Raw genomic sequence first — 22073 nt, 5'->3', positions numbered from 1 at the left:
GCCGTCTTGTAAGCGACACCGAAGGGTCGACTTGACAAACTGGGGTGCTCCTGGGGGTTCGAGCCTCCGCCATGTAGCAACGCACGCGTACAACTTTCAGAGAATCGTACGAAGAAAAATCTCGAGTGGTCGAGCTCCTGAAGCGAAGAGAATATCTCTCTCTCTCTCTTTCTCCGTGTGTGTGTGTGTGTGTGTGTGTGTGTCTATCTATCTCTTTTTCTCAACCAATGCCGTTGACTCCGTATCTTCCTCTTAGTCCTCCTCTCTCGCTCTCTTTCCCTTCGGAATCTCGTAAAACTCGAGCGATTTCTCTCGCTCGTTTCTCTCTCGCGTTCACTTTTGTCATGTTTTATTATCTTTTTTCTTCCCTTTTTTTTTCTCCTTTTTCTTTCTCTTTTTCCTTCGTTTTCCTTTGCAAACGCAAAAGATACATGAGCTCTCTAGTTCTCTCATCGACGACGACGACGACGACGACGACGACGACGACGACGGAAAAGTCCAGATGGTTATTTATTTCGATCTCGAATCTCGACCACCATCACAGCGCGCGCTTTTACTACGTTCACGTTCGATGAAATTTACTGCCGGTGAACGCTTATACTGAAAAAGAAAAAGACAGAGAGAGAGAGAGAGGGAGAGAGAGAGAGATGATCGTAAAAAGCATTTTATTTGGTGAACATTGGCGTAGATCGAAACTATACCGTCCAGGTTCGACGTCAGTTCGATGAGAAGGAAACGTCGAAGGGTCGAATAAAGGAAAATGAACGTGTTATCGCGCCAATGTCGAAAGTAACAAAAACAAACCGAACGGACTCTGTCCAAGCAAGAATAGCTAATATTTTATAAACGTCAAGCGCGTCTTGTCAAGCGCGAACGCGTAACTTTGCTGGTTAGAAGTTGAACGATAGATAACGACGTGTTAACGATGTTATTTTCAATATATATTTATATATATATATATATATATATAAAAAAGAAAGAAATAAATAAATAAAAGAAAAAAAAGAAGAAGAAGAAAGAATGAAAGAAAGAAAGAAAGAAAATAAATTGACCAGTAATGATGGACCTTTCTTCTAATCGTATTATTCAAATTTTAACGAAAGAAACATATAGAGAATTTATTTGTCCATTTGTTAATAACAAAAAGTTAAGAGTAATACTCGATGATATTATTTTAATCCTATTTGATTTAATAAAACATGTTACGATATCTTACTACCCATAACAGGAAGAATTCAATCGAGTGTTATTCTCCGGTTCGAGAGGGGGCAGAAAGAGAAAGAGAGAGAGAGAGAGAGAGAGGGGGGTGGGTACAAAAGTACGGGAGTGTCTTCCGTGGTAATTAATTATTAATTAGGATTATAGTCTCGACCCCGGTGTGGCCTCTCGACGACGTAACGACTTCCTTCTCTCTCTCTCTCTCTCTCTCTCTCTCTCTCTTTCTGTTCCCCTTTTTCTCGGCGCCCATCGTCGCAAGATAAACGATTGAGCCACGGAGATCCTAAGTAACTCCATGAATTTTCCGGATCCACCCTCGTACTCGTACGAACTTGGGGGTGTAGCTTCTAATCATCGCTATATCTCTGAGCCACACCCTCTTAACGACGAATTCTGACCACGATGAAACGCATTTCTCTTTCTATCTCTCTCGTTCTCTCCATTTCTCCCTTTGCTAAAAGAACAAGGACAACGAGATGATCCAATGTGCCTCTCCCTTACGTGTACGACTGACTCTTTAACGCGTCGTCGTTCGAATCGAAAAAAGTGTCGGAAGGGCGAATAAAAGGAATTTCGGATGTTAACCACTGCTTGTCACACATAAATACACACACACACACACACACACACCTACGTAAGCACGTCCAAGTTCTGATTAATTTACGTCTTCGTATTATTCGTTTCGAAGGGATAACAAGAAATCATCTCCATGTGCATAATCAATATCAATATACTTGGCCAACATTAATTAGAATTTTACAATATCAAAAGTAAAAACAATAAATGATATCAATTGTCGTGAATGAGTAAGATGCGTTTATATCGAAATAACATAACTTATCGTTACTTCGAGAGAGAGAGAGAGAGAGCGAGAGAGAAAGAGAGAGAGCATGTTCAACTTGACATTTTCCTCTTTGAGATGAATTTACTACGACGAGTAGAAAAGAAATCTAGAAAGAGAAGTAAGAGAGGTAGGAGAAGGAGAAAGGAGGGAGGGAGGGAGGAGGGCGAAAAGCGGAAAAAGAAATGGACGAAATGACGAAGGGGAGGGTGCGAAAAGGGGAAAGGCGGAAGTAAATCATGCAACCCCCGTGACGACGTCACGCGATGACAAACGAGCGCGAATGTCGACGTCATCACGCGAGAAGTGGAAGCGACATCTGATAACGACCTTAATCGCATTACGTCTCCGCTCCCTCCGCGTCTCCTGTCTCGCGATCGCCTCCCTAATGTCCTAAGAAAAGGAATCGCAATTGCAGATAAATCGCTTCTGCGCGCGCGGGCACAAGCTCGACGCGTTAAAAATAAATAATCGTGCGTCTAAGCGCGTGACTACTCCGCCCTTTCCCCTCTTGCCCTCACCCACTTCTTTCTCCTACTCTCCTCATCATTCGTCGTCGTCGTCGTAGTCGTCGTTGTCGCTGTCGTTGTCGTTGTCGTTGTCGTTGTTGTAGTCGTAGTCGTAGTCGTAGTCGTAGTCGTCCTCTCCTCTCCTCTCTTCTCTTCTCCTCTCCTCCGCATCGTTTCTTCCGCAAAAGCTCGGGGATACGAGAAAGGAAAATTAGAAACAATCTGCGAAAGGATGATTTCGTCTCTTTCACCTTTCCAACGTACTACTCTCGCGTAGTAAATTACTAGAACCAATTACGCGATCGATCTGCGAAGATGACCGTTCGTATTTTACGAATTTCACGGATGTCGTATAGACGATAAAAATACTCGCGCTTGGTATAGGGTACTCTACTCACCCGGACGGCGGCAGCGGCCGACTCGGGACACACTGCTGAGAATTATGCAAAAAAGAGTTACGGTCAAGAAACGATCGTAAATTACGAGAAGGTGAGAGAGGATGCCGTTACGGGTGGTGAGATCAACAAAAAGGAGAAAAGTAAAGGAAGAAGAGGTTGGGAGAGGACGAATGCTGGATACGAGACAGAAAGAGAGAAAAAAAAAGAAAGAGTTAAAGAGAGAGAGAGAGAGAGAGAGAGAGAGAGAGAGAGAACAACGTGCTGCAAGCATGACGACAGTATGCTATGACAAATAATAAAACAACCCTTTAACGAGTAAAATAAGGGTAAACACTATAATCATAAAATTTACAATCGAACAAATTCTTTTTATATGATCTTATCAAACGTCATACAGAACTTTATTTATTATGAATTATTTGATATGATAAAACGTTTCCACGTTAGCAAGACCATTTCTCTTAACAATAGAAATACCATTCTCGATTCTAATTATATCGAGCGTACATGCATATACGTCATTTCTTTTACGTGACGTAAAAGAGACTAATTAAAAGCGTGAAATATAATTGATCCGGATGAGACGTACGTATATATTAAAAAGATTGAATTAACGTCTAAGTAAGTCCAATCAGTCGATCGAAAATCATTTCGATTATAACACGAAAGGAGAGAGGGAAGAGGATAGATCGGTGCGCAACGAAGCGTGTAAGACACGAGCGTGAAACCGCGCGTAAAGGTAGTCGAGTTAGTATACCTTACTTTACCATGCTGCTGTTCCTGCTAACACGCAACGGAACCGTACACGTCGTACGGAATTAGAGAACCATGTTACATATATATATATATATATATATATATATATATATATATGCATGTATGTACATATATATAGTTCTACGTAAGTAAGTACAAGCTACTACGAAGAGATCGTACACGTAACTACTCCTTGTCGTTCGTAGCATGCATGCTCTGCCGTTTTGTACCTAATTAAGATTACGCGTTAATGAGGATACGCGTCAAGTATTAACCGACACGCGATCTAAAATATATATTCGAACTACGATTAGGATAAAATCTTTATCACTTATCGAAATCATTCTCCACGAATCGATTTATTAAATATTAAATTTTGTCCCTATTTCAATTCTTCTTTTCATCGTTTCGTTTTTCTCTTTTCCTTTTTTTATTTCCTCTTCCTTTTTCCTCCCTGACTCCATTAAAGTAATATAAAAATGATGATCATTGTCTTTACTCTAGTTAATCATTTAACTTTGTTAATTCCTACGTTACTCACCATGCTCGTACGGATTCCGAATAACAACCGGTTTCTGGATTCAACATTTTTCGATCACTTTCAGACCTGAAAAGAAAAAATAAAATGACAGTGAGAATTAATCGAACGTTCACATTGTTTCATTTCAAAATCGTATCGAATTATATATTCTTTGTTTTGTCGTGAATAAAATTTTATTGGTAACAGATACAAAAAAAAAAAGAAAAAAAAAAAAATAAAATAAAATAAAAAAATAAAAAAAAAAATAGGAAAATATATACGATTTATATATCGACGTTTTGATTTAAGTAAATATCAATGATAATATTATAAACAACGAATAAATAACAAAACTATCAAATTGAAGATTTTCAACCTCTCGTAAGCGTATCGTTAAACGATAATAGACGAGTGAATAAAAAAGAATATCGTAAAAGTTGTCTTGCTTCGACAGGAATATTATAAACAGAAATTGACAAGGGAGTCGGAGGGACAACAAACGGAGGAGGAGATGATACAAGGTGCGAAACTACTCATAGACTATTCTATATACTCGTTAGAGAAGACCTATCTATAAATATAAACATTCTGTGTATGTCTTTATGTTTACATACGTATATAACATAGGATACGTGTTACTTATGCTCGTGTTCTCGACATACTACCAACGTGTCGATACGTTTATTTGTTTCTCTTCTTGCGTATCGCGCAAAGCGTAATAATAAAACACCACAGACGGGATACGTCGAGCTTTCACGGTACGACATACCGATACATTATCTCGTCGACGAAGCAGGGGAATACGTTTTATTCGACTTTCTTCTTCCTTTTTTCTCTCTCTCTCTCTCTCTCTCTCTCTCTCTCTCTCATTCTAGAGACCGCTACGAGTTCGAGTCCGTTGTCAAGCCGATCGCAACGACGCCGTCAATGTCGTGGCCCGACGTTTTTACATTCTCCTAGATAGATACGTACGTACGTACGTACATACGTATATATATATATATATATATATATATATATATATATATACACATATACACACAGAGATATGTACAAATATTCGCTCATATATATTTGTGCGATCGAAAGGTGCTTTCCAATAGTCTCACCCCTCTTCGTTTATATTTCCTTCGTTTCTTTTCGTGTCAAATAAAAAGGGAGGATATATTATTTCGTTCGCTCTTTAAATCAGTCATACTCGTTAAATCGCAAGGGTTGAAACGCGTAGACGATCGAAACTGTCTTTCTAATTATATTTTATCAAGGAGGAGAGGGGGCGTGGGAGGAGGAGGAGGAGGAGAAGGGAAAGTGTTACGCCTCGATAATAAGTTTTTATTTCTATCTTTCGTTTTTTCTTTTTCTCTGTTTTTTTTTTTTTTCAGATTCTTTGCGAGTCTTTCTTGACGTTTCGTTATATATATATATATATATATATATATATATATATATATATATATATAAAAGGAAAGAAAAAAAAAACGAGAAAAGAAATGAAAACAAGAAAAGATATTGGATTCATATTCTTTCATCGAGATTTATTGACGGTGCAATAATAAAATTAAATTTTAATGAAACCCTCTTCGTTTTTATTCCCAAAGTCAAGCATAAGCCATTCATTTTGGAACGTCCCCAACGAAGTCGAAAGTAGATAATCACAAGGTGTATATGGTGGTAACGTGAAAAGGGTCTCGTGAGAACCCCATCTGTCCATTGGGGGTATGCAAGCACGTAGAGGGTGGAAATCACGCACGTTGTCACGCATATCGTCCCCATAGCGTGTGGGAATGCGAATTGCCGGAATGTGATTTTCGAACGACGGACTTCTTTCACTTTCATCTCGAAACGTACTTACTTACGTGTCATTCTTTATCGCGAATCGATTGTAATACCAACACGGGATATTGTCTTTCGTTAAGGAATGAAAAAAATCAAAACGCTGATCCGAGAATTTATCGTTTATAATTCAACGAAATTCTTAACGTAACGTAAGACGAAACTCAACAGACATGTTTTCCAACTCTTATTACAATACGATGGGAGTGTCAGTTGATTAACATTCTTATCATTGATAACATCTTTCGAGTACGATAAGAACATATCTCTCAAAGGAAACATCCTTGTTTTATAACGTTCCTCTAATTAATTTGAAAATAAAACGGTAATATATCAGAGAACGTCCGTCTTGAACATTTAACTTTCTAACGAGTAAATCAGATTTATCGTGGATATAATTAAAAATCGTCATAATCGGTTGGCGAGTTACCGTCAAAGTTGGTATTATGCTATCTGGGAAAGCGGAGAACGCAAAGTGACGGGCGTACCGCTGTCGTGAGATAAAATGACGGACAGTGTCGAATGACGATCGCACATTCTTGCCGTAAATGGAGCGTAACTCGGTCCGGTAAACACCCGAAGTAATGAAACGTGGAGAGTGGAGTTAGGTAATAACGATAGCTACTAGCTTTTCTATTGCCGTTTTAATGTTGCTGCTGTTGCCGCCTAGAAATAATTCTCAGATGATTTGTCCGTATATATTAATAAAACTTGCTTTTATCAGAAAAAAAAAAATATATATATATATACATATATATACGTATGTTAGAAAAATTTTTATAGTTTAAAATATTCTTTCGTTTCCAAAAATATTCTCATAATTGTAGTAGGGCCGATGTGAATCAACGAACAACGATACCAATATGTAAGTAATTGATTTTGAAATCTTGTTTGAGTTGGAACTTTTTCGAAGGGGCTGATTTAGCCATGCAGGCTATTTGCCAGGGTTGTCGATAGTTAATGACTAATAGACACCGAGGGTGGCAAGGCCGGTGTCTTTCAAAGACTCGTGGGAGACGAACAGGTGAGGTGTCGAGTAAAGAAAAAGAGAAAGAAAGAAAGGAAGAGAGGGAGAGAGAGAACGAGGGAAATAGGAGGAAGAAAATTTAAGGGATTGGCAGGACCTTTACGAAGGGCGTTTCAACGTTCGGCTGGTACCTTTCGTTCTCCAACCATTTGTCAAGGTGACAAGGCAATCTCACCCACCGACACTATCAACCCCCTCGCGCACCCCTCCCAAGGAACCTCGACTCGTCTCTTCCACTTGTCCGCGTGTCATCGATCAAAGCTACTCGGAGATTGGATGTTCGCCGTTTCTGTCGAATCCGGCGCTGCCATTGCCGCCGCTGCCACCGCCGTCTTTTTCCAGAGGAAATTCCTCGCCTTTTGTGTGCTTCGGGGCGCCCCGTTCACCCAAAGAATCACGAGATATAACGTTATCGTATTTAAAATGCGACGCGATAAGGGTGCACCGTCGGAAATACGTGCTCGAGAGAGGCTCGCGAGAATTCATTCTTGCGAGACAACTTTAAAACGTCAACGTACCCTTTTTCTACTTTTTCACTTCGTGAATGCCGCCCCCTCACTCCTTTATTCTTCCCTTCCCTTCAGATCTCTATTGAAAGTACGTCATATTAAAATTTTATTATACTTTCCTATGTTTACGTCAACTTCTACAATAATATTTAAATAAAGATCATATACTCGTTATTTCTTCAGTATATAATAATCATAAAATTTATTTAGAAAAATATATTTAGATTACATTAGATTTATGTCAAATCAATAAAACAAATAATTAATATTGAAAAGAAATCAATGAACAATCAATGAAATACAACGAGATAAGATAGAACGTCTCTTTTTTTCGTTCCCTCTTTGCTTTTTAAATAAATTAAGCGAAATTCTATCGGCGTGTTCTTCTGTAAAAGAAAGAAGAAAAAAAAATATATATATATATATATATTTATATAATATATTTTTACAAATAAAATAATACCTATAAGAAAGGTAAAGTAAGTCGATTAATATGATTTGCTTTTCAACGACAAACTTACACTTAGGAGGAAGGTCAGGACTTGGAAAGTACCAATCTTCGGGTAACGCGGTGGTATCGTGTTCCTGACGTTGTAATCACTGTACTTAAGCGGTGTGGTAGTCCCACCCATAATCAACTACTAGTTCCCACAACCTCGACGTTGTTAAATACCGACGCGAATCACGACGTCGCGCACGTATATACGTACGTACATATCGTTCATTTTGGCAGGTGTCCCTTTCGTAAGTTTCCCATAAGAAGGAAAAAAAAACAAAAAAGAAAAAAGAGAGAGAGAGAGAGAGAGTGGGAAGAAGCGGAGAAGGGGGGAAAGAGATTCATGCACGCATATCGACGGCGGTGCTTTCACCTGCTCTCCAGATAAATTCCCATGCGACGGACAGGAAATTTGTCGTGATTTCTTTCCGCGGGGGAGGATGGACGATAAAGCAGGAGAGAGAAAGAGAGAGAGAGAGAGAGAGCGGGAGTCAGAGGGGTGAACGGAAAAACAAAAGAAAAAAAAAAAGCAGACGAAAGGGTGTCCACGAAAAAGAACCTTACGTATCTACCTACCTATCGCTTGGTTCTGCATAAATTAACAAACTTCGTAACGTGGGTCTCCCCATGTTCGTCTTCCTGTTGAACGATGACATGAAAACCGGATATTACGAAACAAACTCGAGAATAAACGATTTGAATGATGATGAATCGATGAAAATGAATTTGTTGAAATTTTATAAAAAATTTAGGATTTACTTCAAAATATTTCCTCAAAAGATATATATATATATATATATGTGTGTGTGTGTGTGTGTGTGTATACGGGCTCGTTAGAAAAGTAAAAGAGAGAGAGAGAGAAAGAGAGTAATAAAAAGATGATCGAAAAGGTTTCGTTTGACGGATCGAAGGTGTGGAAACTGGCTCGTTCGCTTGCTTGCTTGCTTGCTTGCTTGGTTACTGGCACAAACGTAGTGACGTATATCCACGTACCTATAACATACACCAATCCGCGGCCTAGCCCGGTATCCGTATAACAAATCGCCCTTTTAATCACGAGTGGCTCGCTGCCTCGAGTCATTTGGCTTAATGGGGACCTCTTGTTTAGGAGGGAGAGGTAGGAGGCCCCTGGTCGCAATGCGGTAGGTTGCCGGGCAATTTCCTCGTGCCCGCCGATACGACGTTTTGTCTAAACCTCGAGGTCATTAGTCACCCGTTCGCACCGACTGACGACGATGACGACGACGACGACGATGACGATGACGATGACGATGATACAGGTAAACTCTTTCAAACTCATCTCTATTCAAGAAGAATTTCTTTCTTTCTCTTATCAATAACGTAACGATATCTCTTATTCGAATCGATAAATATATACGTGATACATTTATAAATATATATCCTCTAAATGTCAGACCATCTAATAGCTTACATTAATTAATCTATCTGTATTAATTTAAAATACATACATACATACATATATATATATATTCAAATATGCCTAATACTTTACAATCCTTTTTTAATTTAACTTTGAAAGTTAACTTGATCTCGGTATTATTGTTCTTCACAAAAAAAAAAAAAAAGAAAAAAAAAAGAAACAAGAAGAAAAAAGTAATCAAATAATTCGCTCATCGATTAGATCGACTCCGAGTGATGTCCCAAAAAAAAAAGAAAAAGAAAGAGAAAAAGGAAATAAAAAAAATAAAGAAAAAGAAGAAAACAACAAACAACGAACGTAGAACTATTTTGCAACGTAAGTAATTACGATCGGTCCCGCTTAGGAGAATCCGATCGGTGTTTTCCATTCGCGTTTTATCGATCGCACGTCTGATGACCCTGGTAAAGTCAACGAGCCGGTACGTTTCATCAGGGAGTAATCAGTGCGAGCCAGTACCGTCCGGCATGTCGGTCGTGCAGGTTCCGCACCCTTCCGGTTCCGGCGTTCCGGTAGGCTTCTCCCTTCTCTCTCCCTCTCACATATACTCTCTCTCTCTCTCTCTCTCTCTCTCTCTCTCTCTCTCTCTCTCTCTCTTTCTCGCTCTCCCGATATACAACGCGACCAGGGAACTCCGGCTTCCGTTTTCAGGCGACATATACAGAACTCGCTCGAGCGCCACGGATCGTGACGGTTTGGATCTATAGATCATCTTCCTTCCTCTTCCCTCTTTTGTCACTGTTTGTTCTTCTCAGAATTACTTCAAGATTTATTTATTTTTCCGATTTATTTTCGCGTTTTAAATTTGATAAACAAAAAGAAAAAAAAAAAAAAAGAAAAATACATAATTTCAATACTCCCAATAACGACGCAAAATAAAAATTACGTTTGTATTGGTAGGCAAGTTCTTTTTTTTTTTTTTCCCTCATTTTTGTCGGTTCGACCGATGGGAAAAAGTGATCGCGAACGGAAGTGGAAGTGGAAGTGGAAATTGAGGCAATGAGAGAGCGTTGCCCGGCCGTCGTTCTTATCGACGATATCGCCGGTTTCTCGTTTCCGCAATTTTCTATCCGTCGATTCCACGCCCGGGCTATACGATGAAACGATATTTCGCAGCGTGCTTTTTTAACAAAATCCCTCGATCGATTTCCTTCCGTATTTCATACGACGAATTACCTACAAGTATAAATCCAATTGATTTTCGAAGAAATTAATCGAGAAAAATCTGAGTGATCGAAGATAGATAAACGTAACAAATTACAAGATTTCAAAATGATCCGATAATAACGGTAACAATGTTTTTCAATCAAAATTAGAAAAATTTCAATGGATATTACCCGTAAAGAGTGTACGATCCTTTAAAATTTGCATATAAAATGCATTGTTCCATTATAGATCATTGTGAATCGTTTATAACCTATATAAGTTAAACGTGTCATAATAAATGAAAGAGAATTATTCACTATTATATACTGATGAATATTTATTGTGTCGACAAGTACTCATTTGTAATCGAGTTTATACGCGAGAATTGGTGGGAAAGAAAGAAACGAAAAAAAGAAACGAAAAAAAGAAAAAAAAGAAAAAAGAAAGAAAAGAAAAATAAAATGAAATGAAAAAAAAAATGAAATAAAATTAAATTAAATTAAAACATAAAATAAAATAAAATAAAAGGATAAAGTGTTTCGCAAATGGCAAGTACCGATAAAAACGCGAGTCGGATATGTACCGTGTGCGTTGAGCAATAAGTAGGTAAGTACTTAGGTCGTATTTCGAGCGCGTTAGCGCACAGTCGTACCGTCGTTTCGTTCGGATCGAGGGTTGCTCAGCGAATCGTAAACGAGAAGAGGACAGGAGAGGAGAGGAGAGGAGAGGAGAGGAGAGGAGAGGAGTGATGAAGAGAGGAAGAGAGAAGAGACCGAGAGTCACCCTTACGGCAACGTTGCGAGAGAGCACACCTGGCCGAAGAGACGCAGCTGCACGGTCTACGGTCCCCGTAGCTAGTCGGCAGGGGATGAAAAGGGGAGGGAAACGAGCACACCGAAGGGTCCTTGCAGGGCAATCGGGCCTGTCAGACCAAAAGCAGGGTGAAGAGGGGGAACCGAAAGGGGAAGAGAGAGGAGGAGAAGGAGATTGGGGAGAGAGAGAGAGAGAGAGAGAGAGAGAGAAGCAAGGGCCTACGGATGCTGAGATTTCAGTTAGCCCTTCATGGAATAACGATCGCGAACGAGTGTCATCGATGCCGTCGACGAGAAAAACGAACGAATTCTTTTCCCAACGGTAATTTTCTATCTATCGTATCGATAAAACCTATCCCTCAAATTAAAATTAAATAAGATAAAATCTTTTTAAAAATAAATCTTATAAAAATTGCCAATTGATACTTGAGAATTCTTTCTGTTATAATAAATACTGAGAAGAAAATAATAAACATCGGATAAAATATTTTTCATTAAGGAACAAATGATATTATCCATTATTATTTGTATATCGATTAATACCTATTTATTCTAAATATGATTCCGAGAGATTTCCTCAATGAATATCGCGCCCCGATCGTTCGCAATTTGAAAAGAGCATTTTCTTCTCGATCGTCGTATTTTTCCTCCACAAAGCTTTAACTTTTGACGGAAACGTCTGAATCGAGCTACTTCCGAATAGCAAAGTGGAAAAGGAGAGAGAGAGAGAGAGAGAGAGAGAGAAAGAAAGGAATCGATCGACGAACAAGTGCGAGGAGAGGCACGTCGTCTATCGTCATAGAAAATGTACAAGACAGGAATGCCTCGAGCCGTCGGTCGGTCGATCGCTCGGGATAGTTTGAGAATCTTCGAGCATCCTCTTGCTTTTCGATCCTCCCCCGAACGATTTTCTCTTTCACCTCTTACCTCCTCCTACATCTCTAACGCCTCGACTGACTACTCTTTTCTTTCTTATATACATCCCTTCTTCTTTCTCTCTCTCTCTCTCATTTTCTTCTTTTTTTTTCCTTTTCACACTCTAAAAACCGCAAAGCTGCTACCCACCATCGTATTGCTAAATCACAAACGCCAAAGAAAGATACGCCACCCCGTTTGATACGCACACTCGCGATAGTCGAAAGAAAATTATTTTCACCCTCGTACGCTTTCACAGAAAAAACGCAGGCAAATATTCGGGGATCTTCCTTCTTCTTCTTCTTCTTCTTCTTCTCCATCTTCTTCTTCTTCTTCTTCTTCTTCTTATTTTCCATCTTTTTTCCTTTTTCTTCTCCTACGACCCTTCGACTTATTCCCTTTCAATCCCTTACCGTCTGTCTAGATCTTACTTATACGAGTACGAGAAAGCAAGAAGCAGGTGGATTTATTCTAATGCCAATCGATTCGAATGAAGAACGAGACGGTATATGCTCATCGGTAGAACCTTCTTTCCTCTTCTATACTTCTCCTTCCATTGTCGTACGCGATAGGATCCTTTTTTATAAAGCCTTTGTCAACGTACGAGGGGAAACGACACGCACGAAGGATTGTAAGTAAGTACACTATGACCGTGATATACGATTCTCAAATTTGTTTATAAATGCCTGCTCGGGCATAGTTTAAGTATATAAGTGCGGTCACGTGGGCTCACAAAAAGAACAACGTTATAAAGACGTCAAGATCAAAGTCGACTAGGGATGACACAAGTATATACATCTATATACATATGTATGTAGTTATTATTACTTACTTACTTACTTTACTTACTTACATACCAAAAGGGTGTCGAAGAAGAATCACAAGTCGTAACAATAAATTTTTTATTCCAAATTCAGTCATCGTCGTATATAGAAATATGTTTCTACGTTTTTACGAATGAACGAAATAAATTCTATTTTTTTCTTTGCCCTTCTTTTTTTTTTTTTGTTTTTTTTTTTTTTTTTGTTTTTTTTTTGGACTATCATCATCTATACACAGATATTATAAAGGAATTCTCTTGCCGGGGTTATAAGGGGTAATAATTTTGGATATATGTAAGTAGGAAAGGTAGAGAAAGGGAAAAGGGGTTAGTTAATTACGGGGAAATAAGAGTGCGAATATTCCGAGAAACTTAGTGAGATAGAGAGACGGACTCTGGAAAGGAAGGGCAAATGAAAAATGTTTACCGGACAGTTGGCGTAGCAAGCCACGTATTAACTCGGAGACAAAGGAACCCAAAGCGCAATTACAAAAGAAGTGTATCCAAGGCGAGCTGGAAGATCCGGGAGCCTAAGTTTATTTACATCACAGTGCTAGGGCTCCTCTCTCTCTCGGTCCTTTTGTCGACTCTACACCGTAATGCATATTAATAGGAAATAATCTCTCTCACTCTCCCTCTACTCTTCTATAGGTAGAGAAAGGGGGGGGGGGTAGTAGGTGGTGGTGGAGAGGAGGAATTACGGCAGAAATGGTAGAAGTGGCCAAACGCAGGACCCTATTAAAGAAACCCCAAGACTTTCAGAGAAAATCTTCGAAAATAACATTTTCCATCGTTTACGAATTTCCAACGAGATATTTTTTAACTATGGTTACATATATATATATATATATACATGCGAATAAATGAATTTATTTAAATATATGCGAAATTACGAAATTACGTTGTTGGATAATATATTTGTAATATTTGATTAAGAATTTATGCCCATTTTTTTATACGACGAAAAATCTTCCTGAACATTTTTTTGTGTTCGACCATTTTTTCATGTTTCGACCAAGCTAAAAAACGATCGAACAGAAATAGAGAATTTTTTAAGAAAAAACACGAACCAGGAAATCGTAAATCCGTCGTTTTCTTCTCTCTTTGAACAGAACGACGACGGCCAATCTTGTTCATTCTGTCAGTCCAGATCCTTACTTTTACTGAGAAGAATGTCGGCTACGAAAAACTTTCCTTTTTTTCTTCTCCGACTGTGGGATTATCTTTTTCCTAGATTTCAAGGTGAAAGTAATCTTCGTCGGTTATACCCATGGATCTACTTAGGAAATAGTGTTTCTTCGAATTTCGCGAGAGAATGAGTTAGAGGAAAAAATAAAAAAATATAGAAAGGAGGAAAATTTTCTATTGTAGTAAAAATTCAATTGACCGTTTAATTAATAACTTAAGTAAATGAATGGCTCGTAATTGTTTAAAGAAAAGGGCGAACTGTACTCCTACGTTGTATGAAGTTGAAAAAAAGAGGTTACAGCATCTTTGTCTTCATTCTCTCTCTCTCTCTCTCTCTCTCTCTCTCTCTCTCTCTCTCTCTCTCTCTCTGTCTGTCTGTCTGTCTGTCTGTCTATTTCTCTCTTCGCGTGTCAAAGTCGCGCTTCGACCAGCTCTTTCGTACCGGCTAGGTACGAAACTACGTTGTTCAAATATTAACACGGACAACAGAGGAGATTCCCACCCAGACCTTGCTTGCTTTCGTAACACTAGTAGTCGAGTTTACACGTTTACCCCGAGGTTATCTGCACTCGCTCGTATTTGCCGACACCTTGACGCGTACCTATACACGTGTGACACCACCATATCTATATACATATATATGTGTGTGTGTGTATGTTAGTACCGTTCACGGACTTAACCGTACCGTACCGTTCTGACTAATACAACTTACTAACCTTTTCGATATAACTGTAAGAACTATAAACATACTATGAGATAATATCGAAAAACATCGACAACGTATACCTATGACTTTCAAGTATCAACGTACGAATCTCTACTTACTACTCAATAGGTAAATATTTATGTTTATTATTCTCTATAACTTTCTATATTTATCAGCGAATAATATAAGAAGGTTAGAAATTTTCCATAGACAAATATTAGGGAATTCTTAACGATTACAAAGTTTAGAAGAAATATCGTGCGATTGATATTTTTCGAAAGATCGTGATCCACTGAAGAGGAGAGAACGTTTAGTCAGGTAACGACGCTACTCTTTCTCTCTCTCTCTCTCTCTCTCTTGCCACCCCTCCTTTTGTAAATCCTGGAGAAAAAGAGAAAGAAAGAGAGAGAGAGAGAAAGAGAAAAAGAGAGAGAAAAAAAAAGAAAAAAGGAAAAAAAAAAGAAGAAGAAATATTGGCGCTTCGTAGTTGCCATGACCGAGATAGAAAGGTAAAAGGTTCGTAACATGGCAGAGCAGACAGTTGGGCGCCCTGAACCTTATACATACATATACCCTGCCTGCGCGGTCCAAGCTCGATTCTCAATGCGATTTCCCAGCGTGTCCTGTACAGATACGGAGAGCAAAACCAGGTAGACGCGTTCGCTTCTGCTTCCCCTCATCTCCCCCTCTGTCCTTCTACGTCTAGCTCACCGTCTCCATAGTAGTAACGTTCGAACGATGAGAAGGATCGAGAGAGAGAGAGAGAGACAGAGAGGGAGAAACAGAGCTCTCCCTTCTTCTTTCCTCTCAACGACCACACCTGGTCGTACAAGGCTAAGAGAGAATTTTGACCAGGCAGGATACGCTGCTGCATCATTCCTGGACCATCTTTTTTTCCCTTACGGCCACTCTCCGATCTATTTACTTCGAAGAATTTTTGCGAACGTCTATTAAATAAGCTACGCCGCCTTAAGAGAAAATATTCCATAGAAAAACTATAAAGAATATAATCATTGCATAAGGCTTCATGGATTATTCTAATCTTGCTTGACCAATTCTATATCCAATTGTAAATTATCCGTTCGTCGTATAAATTCGTCACGATTTTTTTTCTCCCTTCATCTTAACAAATCGATTATACCAAGATACACGATTATAAAACGATATCACAAGATTTTTATTCCTTGTTACGAATCCGATCGTAATTCTGTCTAAATTTACGCGGACGGAGGGGCCGGGGGTGGGGAAAGAAAAAATGAAAAAAAAGAAAAAAAAAAAAGGAAGAAAGAATGAATTTATTGATAAATCCTACGAATTGAAAGAAAAGATAATAACTGGAAGAGCTTGAAAACCCATTGGATTCGTTTGAAAACGTAACGTAGTACGTACTCATATAGAGGAGAGTCCCCACCCCCTTCCCATAGACTTGTTAATATTAATTGCAACAGTATATCTTATGTCTGTAAAGGTATTACAGATTAGTGTCTAGTAGCCCAGTCTATGCACAAGAGGTTAACTATTATACATGCAGGTGCCATACGAGCTCGAATATGTATGTACATATATATATATATATATATATATATATATATATACACACAAACAAACATATATATATATATATATATCTACATGTCCATTTACAATACATAATAAATATACGCGCGTAGATAGCGCGCGCGCACGCGCATATACGCACGCGTGCAAACATTGTCAGATATAACTATACTTCTATGTGCACACATTTGCGACACGGATACGTGTTCGCATCCATATTGCACAATGTACACCGGATCGGAGATGTTTCACGCTCCAAGCGCGCTTATATTTATGGACGAGCCGTTCCGGTCGTGCGAAAAAAGGAAATTGATACGCGCCGGTAAACTCGAATACGCTGTGTACCAATACGAGAGAGAGAGAGAGGGGGAGGGAGGGAGGGAGGGAGAGAGAAAGAGATAGAGATAGAGGAATGCTTATTACTTGGTCAAAATTAATGGTCGGTATACGAATTAGACCTGTTGCTTCTCGTTCCTTCGACATCGCGAACTTGTTTCCTATTTTTCAACTATTTCGATGTCGATTCGAAATCGATAAATATATCTATAAAACCAAACCCAAAATATATCTAGAATGATCCATAAATTTTAAGTATTCATTCGGGAATATTATATATATATATATATATATATATATATATATATATATATATACATATTAGCATGTATTTCTAATGTACTGATATTTAATTCCCCTTTTTATTCTCCGTTATAAATATTCTTTATTCTTTTTTCTTCTTTTCTCTCGAATACTCCAATAAATCTAATTTCATTTATAATATTTGTCACGTCAGGATTGTACATGTTAATAAATACATATGTATACATGTATTTATATATCTATACTTGGGTTCGTTTATATCTCATAACAAGAGAGAATCGGTAATCATACACCAAGGCAAAGTGAGAGTCCGGGTCCGGGTGCGTTTATGGTAGTCTCGTTTTCGTGTTGATGTTAGCATAGAAAGAGAAGAATGAAGGAGATAGAGAGAGAGAAAGAGAGAGAGAGAGAGAGAGAGAGAGGAAGGACGATGGTTTCTCGTTACGAAGCTTCCTGTATGGAAATCAAGGAATGCCCGTCTACTTCGAAGCCTCATGGTGTCTTGGCACAATAATCTGAGATTTAAATCAAATCTGAGCTATATAAACGTACACACCAGCATCACCACAACCACCACCACTTCGTGTCTCCTCATTCTTCTCCATCTCTCTTACCACTTTAGTCGACATCGTCTTCGTCTTCCGGAACGTCCCTTCGCCGAGGACGCGTGGAGGAGCATCGGTTAATCGATTTTCGAGAATTCGAATGCGAGGCGTTGGTTAAGATGTTTCGTGAATAGAGTAGACCTATGTATATATGTATTGTACATAAACATATATATATATATATATATCTATATGTATATATATGTGTGCATGTACGCATATATATATATATATATATATATATATATATTCTTCTTTAAGGTTTTATCTCTATCGATAACGAGTTAAAATGGTTTTGAAAATGAAAATGACATTTCCCATTTCCATATTCTAATCGAAATACATATAGATCATTTTCAATATCCATTCAGTACAATTTCAGTATATAATATCCATCAGTATAATTTCATTTCGAACGAGAGAAAAAAAAAAAGAAAAAGAAGAAAAGTGTAACAATGAATATAGATGATTCATCGAGATATGAAAGTGTTAATAAACGGGATCATTAAAATCATTGAAATTTCCGCAGGTAATAGTAAAGAAACAGTTTTGTAATGGTGACATGTTGCCGTCAAAGGGCTTGAAATAATACTACGAGAAAGAGAAAAAGAGAGAGAGAGAGAGAGAGAGAGGGAAAGAGGGCAAAGGAGGTAACGTCACGTGCAACGCAACGCGATTAGAGTTCCCTCGCACGCACGTACGATTAGCATGACAAGTGGAAAGTAATTGTTCGATGTAGACGATCGGTAGACGCATTCCGAGTAAGTCTGCCACCAACCGAGACGAAGAACCATCGCTTTCTTCGTTTAATAAATGACGTCGTATTACGTGAAATCTAATAGTATCTCTGCGAGAAAGAAATCTAATTAACGCGATATCTCGAACGATTGCTACTCAAGACACAACAGCATCCATAGATTTTATGTTTCTATCAAAAGGGAATGCGATAGAAAATTCTGAAATTCGACCTGTTGGTGGGATATCTTTCAAGAATGAAAAAAAAAAAAAAAAAAAAGAAAAAAAAAAAAGAGAAAAAAATAGCAATCATAAATATGACATAATAAAATTCATATAATAAATCTAAATATAACTCTTATAATAGATATTACAAGAATTTGAACATTGACGATTTCGATGGGATTAAATGCAAATGATTCGACATATCATAAAGTTGTATATATTGGATTTAATCAAAGTGATATAAAAAGAAAATGTTATCTCGAGCTAAATAATTTTTCTTCGTATATCAGAATTTAGAAAAAATCGTTTGTTCCGAATTCGAATAAGATCCCCTCTAGAGGACGGTCCCTCGTCTACTGAATCGGTAGCATCGCGTGCGAATCTATTCCGCGAAAGCGGCCTCGCCCCGTCTAGTAAAATGCGCATGCGCCCTCGCATAACGCTCTCCGATCTCTTCCTATAGACTACGGCCTTGTCCTATCACTTACCCCCACCCTTCTACTCCTACACCACCCATCTCTTTCTCTATTAGGCTAAGCCGCAACGGCTAGCGTTTACAATGGCGTTTCCTCTCAACGATAGGACGAAAACCACGTCGACGTCCACGTGAAGGTTGCCCGTTTTGCTTTTAACACCGCTTGCTCTCTGTGCCAACATTTATTTTACTCTTTTGTTTATCTTTCTGTCTGTCTGTCTGTCTGTCTTATTCCATGTGAGAGAGACTTTTAAAAACGTAAAATCGCATACATACACACTCGCTCGCGCTCTCCCACACATACACATACTCATCTCTTTGGAACTTCTAATAGAGATAATACGAATTAAAAAAAGAAAAAAAAAATAAAAGAAAAATATATTAATAATATCGCTTAAGTATTCTATTTTACAATATATATATATATATAGATATAAATATGGATATAACGATACCGATATTATGCATTAGCACTCGAAAATGTTCGACAGTTAAGAAAGAGAGGAACGCGTTGAAACTTTTGAGATATAGGGCCTCGTTACGAGACCCGCTGTCATTTGGAATAAATGGCAAGGCTCATGAAGAGAAAGAGCAAGAGAGAGAGAGAGAGAGAGAGAGAGAGAGAGTCGGCCCTTCTAAGCTCACACGGCTACTACCCATTTTCTTTTTCTTTTTTTTTTTTTACCTTACAAGACTCTACTATCCTCCGTAACACATCTTCAAACGTAGGAGAAAAAGAGAGAGAGAGAGAGAGACAGAGAGACAGAGAAAAAGAAAAAAAGAGAAAGACAGATAGTTCATCTCTCTGAATGTTGGCTATCGTCGACCGGATCGAATGGCGGTCCAGAATCGTTCGAACGACGCGGCTACAACGGCTACTAGAAAGAAGAGGAGAAGGAAAAGGAGAAGAAGGAGGAGGTGGTGGTGGTGGAGGAGTAGATGGAAGTGGAGGTGGAGACGTAGGAAAAGAGAGAAAGGAAGAATATCGTCGACTCGAAAGAGAGTGTGTAGTCAGGGGTGAAATCCGGTAGCCACGACCATGTCGACCCACGTTTGTGTTCGACGGTGCGCAAAACGTTTCGGGCTGCCGCGGCAGAATTTTTTTCAATGTACCGTACGCGACGCGACCCAGCCACCGTTAGAGAGATATCCACGAAATAGTACTGCTGCGTTCCGGGGGAAAAGAAAAAAAGAAAAGAGAGAGAAAAAGGGAAAAAAATATCTCGTCGGATTCGATGCCAGGGATAAAATTTCGGCCGGTGTTTCGACAATATATATATATATATATATATATATATATATACATATATATATATATATATATATATATATACATATATATATATATATGTATATATATATGTATGTATATATATGTTTAATAACGCTGCTATGTCGAAGGTCTACGTTCGTCGATTCTTTTCGATTTTTGTCTACCCTAAATATATATATATATATGTATATATATATATATAAACGTGTATGTGTGTATGTATGTAGAATATTTTACATTGTAGTTACATATATAAGCGTTAGATACTCCGAATATTAATAATTTTATTCATCCGGTAATTCATGCCAAAGCAAGATAAGTTCAATGTTTTCTTCAATGAACTTATTACTTCTATTTAAGTTCAAAATTTTATCTTATTTGTACATATATATGTATGTATATACATCCCTATCAAGCTATGATAGCTATTATCATGCTTAAGGGAAGAAGTAGATAGGAAATGTCGAGACATCGTCGATGCGTTTACGCGAGGAACGACAAGAGAAAAGTGAAAGATGGGCTAGGGTGTAGCTAAGTGAAAAGCAACGACTCCGACGAGACGGAAGAAGAAGATATCTCATCGTCGCTAATAAACTCGAGAGAGAAAGAAATAGAAAGAAAAGGAGAGAAAGAGAAAAAGGGAGAAAAAAGAGAGAGAGAGAGAGAGAGAGAGAGAGAGAAGTCCGTTCGATACAAATGACTCTGAGCTTTGCGACGACGTTGCAAGGTGAAAATGTAATTTTCCCCGTTTTAGCGTGCTCGGAGGAATCCGCGAAATAGAAGAGATTGGAAGGAAGAAAAACAAAGAAGGGCGAAGGGCGAAGGGTGGTAAGAAAACGCATCAGAGAGAATAGCCTGGAACGACGATGCGAGTCGAGACACCCTGGGTGCGAAATAGGGAGAAGTAGGGGTTTATGACGCACCAAGAGGAAGAAGTCGAATGTAAGAGATTGGGCGAATGTTATGTGAGGGTGTATGTCTATGTATATAACAGAGAGAGAGAGAGAGAGAGAGAGAATACGAGAATGTATGGGCCGGTGGTGACGACGGGTGGAATAGAGAAGGAGAGAGATACCGTCGTCTCGTCTCGTCGAGTAGTAATTTCCATGCTGTCAGAGGCACCTCGCACGACTCCTAGTAGTTTCTCTGCTTGGCCGTACTAACCAACCCTACGTTGTCTCGTTCTACCATTGGTGCCACAACCACCACCACCACCACCCACCACCCACCATTGCCACCGCAACCACCAGCAACCATCCACCTATATTTTCTTTGTTACCTCGTGAAACTTAAGACTTGCCTGTATACTTAATAGCGAATCTAAACGAAATAGTGAAATCTAAAAAAAGAAAAAAAAAAAAAAAGAAAATAGGAAAAAGAGAAAAGGTGAATCTTCATTCTTGTTAAATTCTCTAATTAACGTTAATTGTACATACATACCATCACACATAAATACATATACATATATATA

At 38.5% G+C, this 22073-nt stretch overlaps 1 protein-coding gene across 6 annotated transcripts in view; it reads right to left on the bottom strand.

The window, feature by feature from the left end:
- Positions 1-22073, bottom strand: part of LOC124432962 (tetratricopeptide repeat protein 14 homolog) — a 338911-nt gene that overhangs the window by 28127 nt on the left and 288711 nt on the right. For all 6 annotated transcript variants that reach the window (XM_046982360.1, XM_046982365.1, XM_046982363.1 and 3 more), the window contains one exon: positions 4264-4329. The gene's annotated coding sequence lies outside the window, so the exon portion shown is untranslated. The remainder of the gene's footprint in view (positions 1-4263; positions 4330-22073) is intronic.

Source organism: Vespa crabro, chromosome 2 (assembly GCF_910589235.1).
Source record: "Vespa crabro chromosome 2, iyVesCrab1.2, whole genome shotgun sequence".
Lineage (NCBI taxonomy): Eukaryota > Metazoa > Arthropoda > Insecta > Hymenoptera > Vespidae > Vespa > Vespa crabro.
This window is presented reverse-complemented; position numbering and strand designations above follow the sequence as displayed.